Source organism: Colias eurytheme, chromosome 5 (assembly GCF_061535395.1).
Source record: "Colias eurytheme isolate Ceu_HAF_F1 chromosome 5, ilColEury1 Martin Lab GWU primary, whole genome shotgun sequence".
In the NCBI taxonomy this organism is placed as follows: Eukaryota; Metazoa; Arthropoda; class Insecta; order Lepidoptera; family Pieridae; genus Colias; species Colias eurytheme.
This window is the reverse complement of record NC_142984.1, coordinates 11,576,944-11,585,206: the sequence shown is the minus strand read 5'-3', so window position 1 is coordinate 11,585,206 and position 8,263 is coordinate 11,576,944.

Here is an 8,263-nt window from a genome sequence, read left to right as displayed (position 1 = left end):
GCAATGCAAAGGTTCTGGAGACAATAAATTCTTAAGACAAGATTAAACTTGTCAGGGGAGCCCATTTACTTAACGCAAATTTATGCAAATACCTCCTAACTCGTTAATGCCCAGACTCTGGAGATGTTTTGTTTAATAGTTTTGTAAGCGATTAGTTTGGCTGGCTGATAAAGGCCGTGTGCCCGCGAAGTGTGACGTGATCTGTAGTTTTGGTGATAACTAAGAAAGTAGACTCATTTGTGTTTTATAAAATTTTTTCATCAAAGACTTAAGTATATGTTTGGTTCCAAGTAGGAGAAATAATATGTGAATAAGTACTGGTAGATATAAAATTGAAATTTTCTTCACCATTAATATTTCAACATTAAGCACAATGGAAATCAGTACAGCAAAAAATTCATTATATTTATATTTATGTAAATTTTCAATGACTTATTGTCTATCGCTGAGTTATTGAGGTTAGAAGATTTGCATACTTAACTATGTGTCTGTTGTCTCTGAGCAGCCGGAACTTCTTTGTTATAAGGAAAACTGACACTGTAATCTTGGCTCGTTGTCGTCTCTATAATAATAATGTTTTATTTAAAATGTATTCTATTAATTTTTATAAGTTTTCATTATGATATTAAAAAGTAAGCTATCGTAGAGATAAATGACGTTATTATATTGAATGTTTAAATGACAATACTATTAATTATTTCAAGTGGTTTCTTCGTTAATATATCCAATGCGTTTCTTAAACTAGATATAGAGCGATAATATTTTTAATAGTAAGTTATTCTTCAAGACACATCATAATCATTATATGATTCGAATATTTCCTATTCTAGATACCAATCCATACTTAATATTATAAATGCGAAAGTAACTCTGTCTGTCTGTCTGTTACTCAATCACGCCTAAACTAATGAACCAATTTGCATGAAATTTAGTATAGAGATATTTTGATACCCGAGAAAGGACATAGGCTACTTTTTATCCCGGGAAAATGACGCAATCCCGGAAATCCCACGGGAACGGGAACTATGCGGGCTTTTGTATGACTACGCGGGCGAAGCCGCGGGCGGAAACCTAGTACTGAATATAAACTCGCAACACAATAATAGATTTTACCTACATCACAGTTCCTATCTTCACATAACACCAGCATCCGATATCACAAACAGCGGTATAATTTATAATTTTCATAATTACACATTCAGGACGCATGTGATCTGGAGTATAACATTGGAACTTGGCTCACGTATAGAGATCATTGGTTATGCAGTACGTAGTATTGAACTTCTACAGCCAGCTTATTTTCTTGGAGTTTGCAAGTCAGGAAACTATTGCATAAAATTGTTGGTTTATATTGAGTTCGGGAGGAATAGTGTTGTTGGAATCGTGAATATAATTCGATTGTTTTTGTAAGAATTTCTATCTATTAGATAACATAAAGTTATAATACCTTATTTAAGGGTCATCTACTGGATTGACAATTTTGATATTATACTTCAAGAGAAAAGAAGTAATAGATAATTTTTAGGTACAAATACTTATACACACAAACTAACATTATTGTGTGAATAAAGACGATTTGAAATAATTTGGTGACACAAATATTCTATACCAATATTTAACAGGATATGTTGACACTTTTACAAGATCGGGCTCTTTTATAGTTTTGAAAGTGGCAATTTTTACATCTACATTTCGTAAACATAAAACGAACACATTATTCACGCATAAAAATGACACACTTAACCAAATAGTTACTTTGATCAGATATTTCGTATGATTGATAAATTCACAAAAACATCGTCTCCTTTCGTTTTAATAACTAAAAAGACAATTTATATATCCGCGGCGTGCTTCCGTCAAATTAGCCGCCGGTCCCAGGTCCATCAGATGTTAAGTGGCTAACGAAATAAACTGTCACTTCCACGTTCGTATGTATATGAGCTGTAGGGCTGCCACCGACGCGGACGCTGTTTAGAAATTATTAAAAAAATATTTTTGGTACATAAGTTTTGAGTGAGAATAATGTTAATTTAAAATTTAATTGTCAGCTGTTATGAAATTTTCCGAGTGAAAACTATCAAATGCGTAACAAATTATTAAGACAATTAGTTTATGTTGTACTGTAGCGGTATAGATCATATTATTGGCTGAAAATGCTGCTAAAAATTCCAACAGAAATACGCATGACAAGATAATAGCGACAGCCGTCAAACGTACAAACAGAAGGGAATATGTAAAATAAAACACACATTTTCAACATAAATAATGCATAATTACTAAGAATGTGATTAAGCTATCCCTGTCTGCAGACTCAAAGTAGATAAGAGGAGCCGTCAGTCCCTGAGGAGCGATGCAACGAATTAATATTATTTTAATGGCTCTTCCTGCTCATAAATAATTCTTATCTCAAGTTTTGATGTCCTCTCGAGAGGAAACAAAGATTTCTTAAGTTTTTCTCGGCATTTCCTTTAAAAATTATTTGCTTTGTTCTTTTAGTTTAGTTGTTTAAGTTAAAATGTTTTGATCAAATTGTTATGTGATACGCTAAATTAAAAAAAAATACCTAATGTTATCAAAGAAGTATAAAATGTGTAATAAAAATATTGTGCGGAAAAGTTAAATTCTACTAATTTTATTACTGAATTATACATTAAACAACAATATTTAGTTAAAGACTAAACAAAATTAATAGACAGTTTTTTTAAAGAAAGTTTAAATTTATAAAAACTGTATTTATCACCCCGGCACACCCCTAACTCATGACATCTTCCTGTGTCGTTCCATAAATATGTTTATTACTTTATTTTAAACTACAATATTATAAGACAAATGAGCTTCACTCTATGAGCTTGTCCAAATTAAATTAGCGTTAAGTGTTTATTTTATAATATGAATACTTTCGTTTTCAAAACTATTCTAATTTGATGTGTATTTTTAGATATTTTAAAAGTATCCATTACTATTATTAATAATTATTCCTAGATGGAAATAATTTCAATTTATCTGCTCACTATTTATGTCACTGATAATAATATTAATAATCTTTATGGTCATTTAAGAGATCTAATTTTTGTAGCACCTACTATTATATACCATAGGGATTATTACATAAGGCTTTAATTCTAAATGCATCTATATTCGCAGGTTTTACAGTAAAGGAAGTAGCTTGAGATAAAATGGATAGTCGCAGTAATAAGAGGCGTTAATACAAATCCCCGATATATCTTAGCCACTGTCACTCTTGGGGTCGGATTTCATACTTTTGGGGCCCCAAAAATTTGAATCGATTAGGCTAATGAAGGTCATTTGTCAACAAAAGTGTACATATTCTGTTAGCAGAAGTGCATATAAGAACATTATATTAGTATGTATCGATGTATAAAACAAAATGTATTTCCCATTTTTTTAATTTATTGTAAACATTTTAGATCTCTTCTCACTGACAGAGAAAGCAGTGTTCATGAAGTGTACATAAAGTTCTGCATTATTATAAAAAAAAATAATTGAATCAACGATAGAGTAATGCTTTTTAATCATTAATACAATTGCTAGAGTTTCATCTACTATTAAGTTATTAAGGGGCCCCATTTAACTTCCTCTGATCCGCTCCTGTATGTGTGTCTCGGTTACACGATCTATTTTTACAATCTTTCACAGAATGTCATTAGTTACACGATAGATTAACAAGATTGATGGAACTGCGCAGGAATGCTTAATACCAGGCTCTGAACGTATTCACATTTTATATATTTTGTGACGTGTTGGAGATTTAATAGCTTTGATAACATAACGTAATGATTTTTTTAGTACCTAAACCGCGTTACTTTTGAAATTGAATTATGCCTTATGTAAGAAGAATAAATAATCATATTCTGTAATTTTAAAACCAAAATATTTATTAATATAATGAAACAAAAAAAGGGCCAAATTATAATTATACAATTACAAGTATACACTTTTTTTGTTCTGAACATGTATGCACTCTGGGAAGGAACTGTCTTCCTTAACACAGGATTTTCCTAGCTAGGAAGACAGAGCCACACCGTAATAATTATACTGTATTAATTTTTGTACTCAATAAAGATATTTTTATTTTATTTTATTTTAATTATTCCAAAGCGCATCCTCTTTCCTCTATTTTATTGCAAGAACTACCTCCGAAGATCGTTGAAGTCTTTGCACTTAGTTAAATAGTTGTTCTAATTGCTGTTTCCCATTATCGTGTGTTTACGCAGACCGGTATCCGGGCTATCCGCTCCCGGATGTGGAGATATCCGGGTGACCGGCTATTGTAATGTGTTTCTTCCATTTGGAATAAATAGCCCGGATAAATCGCTTCCTTGTACATAGACAAAGTTGGAGGAAGTTACAAAAGATATTGAAGAACTATACAAGAGTAAAAAAGAATAAAAATACTGAGATAGAATTGATCTGAATGTTTCTTTGAAATTATCTATAACTAGTTGCGCTTCGCGGTTTTACCCGCGTGGCTCCGCGTTGATCTTAGCGTAATGATATAATATAGCATATAGCCTTCCTCGATAAATGGGCTATCTAACACCAAAAGAATTTTTAAAATCGTTCCTGAGATTAGCGCGTTCAAACTAGCAAACTCTTCAGCTTTATAATATTAAGTATAGATAATTGTATACCTGTTTACAACAGATGTGAAATGCATCTGCCTAATGGCCGAAAAGTAACAACGGGACCTGATATTGACATGCTTACAAATTTCATAACACATCGCATAATATTATATCGTTTCATATTCAGAGGATATTTTCTGATGATTTTTATTTTAAATACACTTTAACAATTATGAGAACGAGTTAAATTGCTAGATAGATATTAATAAAACTTATTCTCTTGCCTCTAGCGAGAACAGCCAAAGGCTTCCGTTAATTCTGTACAGACAATTGGATATCTATCATCATGATCTTGTTTATAGCAACACCAAAACGGGATAAAATCGTGACTGACTTAATTAAATATATCAAATGGACACAGACACCTGGTTTCCTCACGTAAACTGTGGCTCGAATCTTATCGGCAACTTGATGGTGATTCAAGTGGGTTGGGAGAAAATTGATGAAATTGCTTTGTAGGGACGTGTTGAGCTGCAGTTTTCGTTATGTAGGTATGTAATTTTACTTCTTATTATGTTAATAATTAAACAGCTTTTGTTAATAGCTTATTTTAAAAAGTTAAAGTAAAAAATAGAAAAATTAAAATTGTAGATAAATAAGCTACGATTTTGTAGGTAGAGTTCATATGAATGTCTTCGTGTGACTTTATCTGGAGATTGGTTTCAGGTATTATATTTTGTCTGTGACAAAAAATATTTTAGTATTGAGTATTATTAATTGATTAAAAGTATTGCGCATTTATGATACGTTTCAATTGAAGATTTCATCAATCTGTAAGTATATAATTTATTAAGACACTGACTACAAACGCTGGCATTATCTAAAGTTGAAAATTCATCACTACCCACACTTCTATTAAAAGTGACAATACAGCTTAATTGATATGTTCCCCACACTTTAATTACCGTGAATTATTGAGAACTGTGGGTCGATCTATTCTAACTTCTAACACCTCATTATAGAAAGGGCACTGTCGAAACGTGTGGTTAGATATTCAGATAAATCTACTTATTTATCATGCCTTTATACTTCAATTAGTTCCAATTTATATGCATTAAAGGGGATATTTAGTTAAATATTATGTTCTGAAAATCATGAAGATTACACGTGTAAGCCTGAGATATAGAAATAAAAATAATTCGTATAATAACTCTATATTTTATGAATTCCAAATGTGGTCTTTATTAGAGCAGAAAATTAGTTACTTATTTCACTATTCTGATTGTTATAATTCCTTACTATAATATTATCGTATCGTAAATAAAATATGAAAAACATGTCTAGTATGTTTGTCAGTGGATTTATAACAGTAATTTCTAGATGATAAATACTAAATAGTAGTTTTAAATCAACCATCAGAGAGTACAGTAACATCACGTTTTTGAACCCACCATCGCAGGTCAGAAGTCAGTTGTTTACAATATTAGTAAGATGGTAGACGAAGCCAAATACTTGAATAATACCGGACAAATTAAGCTACAATATTTTTGTGCACACATGTATATTATACCTATTGTATTCAATATAAATTAATTCTCATGCTTTTTTCCAGGTTCGAACAAAAGCTCTTGTTATATCTCATTTAAATTTAATCCAGAGCTAACCGTTTTTGAATATCAATAAATCAATAATGCGCTTCTACCATGCTCCTATCTCTGTCAACGTTTTGACTTGATGTTACATTTTTCGCTAAGAATTATTATTATAATTATTTACTAGCATGTTCAAAGTTTATCTTTCCCATTTAAACGTATAAACACCTAACCTTTTAGCAAATGTCGACAAGCTCTAAGTATCCCTTTATGGTTGCGCCCGCGCCTGCGTCTGCGCAGACATAACAATCGACCGCTGCCACATAAACTTGTTAACGCCCTGCTGGGTTACGTGCTTTCCTTATTCATATTTTGGATTGTGGTGAATTATTAGTGTCGTAGATTGGTCAAATTAATTATTTATTTATTAGTGGTGTATTTAATAATTTACTTAAGGTGGTATTGTTTTCCTTTAGTGATAGTTCTTTACGCTAATTTTATCTTATAATTAAAGCTCTACTGCTACATTGTTAAAAAGCTATTATAATTTATAACGTCTATTAGAATTATAAATATACGTGGCTATATCTTGTTAAATGAATAGAATTTTACCAACAACATTTTGTTGATTTTGATTGTGTAACTATTTGTCGTTCTTTGACATAAACGACTAAAGCGATATTTTGGAAATACAAAAATAAATTATCTTCTAAAATTATCTTCTTTAGTTTCTATGCATGTGCTCTTTATCAGAGCTCTGTAGGAACAAAGCCGCGGGTTTAAAATAGAGAAATAATATTGTTAAATTTTATCAAAATATTCCTGATTGTGTTTGCTTATTCCCGAATCAACTAATTGTTATTAATCAGGTTTAATAATATAAAGTATTCGTGTGTTATTAATTATTACAAGTCATATTCAGAATGTACATAATTATTGGAAATCATGTTGATTGGTTAGTCAATAAGATATAGATCTACATTTCTGATATAATCATTTAACATATTATTGGTTTTTCATCCCTTTTAAGCTATTGCATAGCTTCTATCGCGAGCTTTGAGCGCGGGGACCGAATCGAGAAATTCCGTAACGAAAAAACCTCACGCCCCCCACTCCGACGGGCACGGAGGTGTGGCTTGAAGGCATAGCATGCAATAGCTTTACCGTGGCAGTCCTCGAGTGCCACTCGTCTTTTTTTTATAATTATGTTGAAGATTTTATTCATAATTTTCTAAAGATTTCGTTATAAAAGTCCTTGTTACAAAAAGATACGTGTCATGTTCTGTTGGCATTATGTTATTATATAGGTTTTACGAGTCATTTAATGAAAATACTCATGATTTAATTCTGTTCAAAGAAACCGTTATATTTAACTGAAATATTAAAACCCCTTTGCTTGGGGAAGTTAAAATAGACGAATATGAGTCATCACAATGTCAAGTTATCGTATTAGCGTCGCGTGAGAGCCCTGGCTTTGTTCGCAGTGTTTAATTATACAAATATGTATAAAAATAAAATATGTATAATTATATAGCCCTTAACATCTATACAAATACATGGACTATAAGTGTCTGTTTTGTTTGTTAGAATAAATATAATGTATCTTCATATTTTTAATAATTATATTTCTTGTTATGTATGACCAGAATAAAATGCGTGCTTATTTATCCGACATATTATTAAAAAATAAACATCGATGTTCTGTAATAAAAATCTTAATAAGAATATTGTATTATAATGTCTACTGTGCAGAGAAAAATAAATAATAATATGTTTAATAAAGCTTCTTTTACAGCAGCTTTTTATGTAAGTCGTAAAGAATTTATATGAGACGTGTAAGTTAACCACATCATTTTATAGACTGTGTGTTTGACAGTGGCATCGCAGCTCATAAATTGCTAAGCTAATTAGAGTAGATACAGTTTATTTAATGATCAAATAATGTATATTAATAATTTACTAAAGAGTCTTAAATAATCGAGATTTTTTTTTATTTTAGAGTGACAGGTTGTAGGGGTACCGGGTAAGTTATACAGTGAAACTCGATACCCCTTCATTACCGATATTGGTATTTTTAAGGGGTGG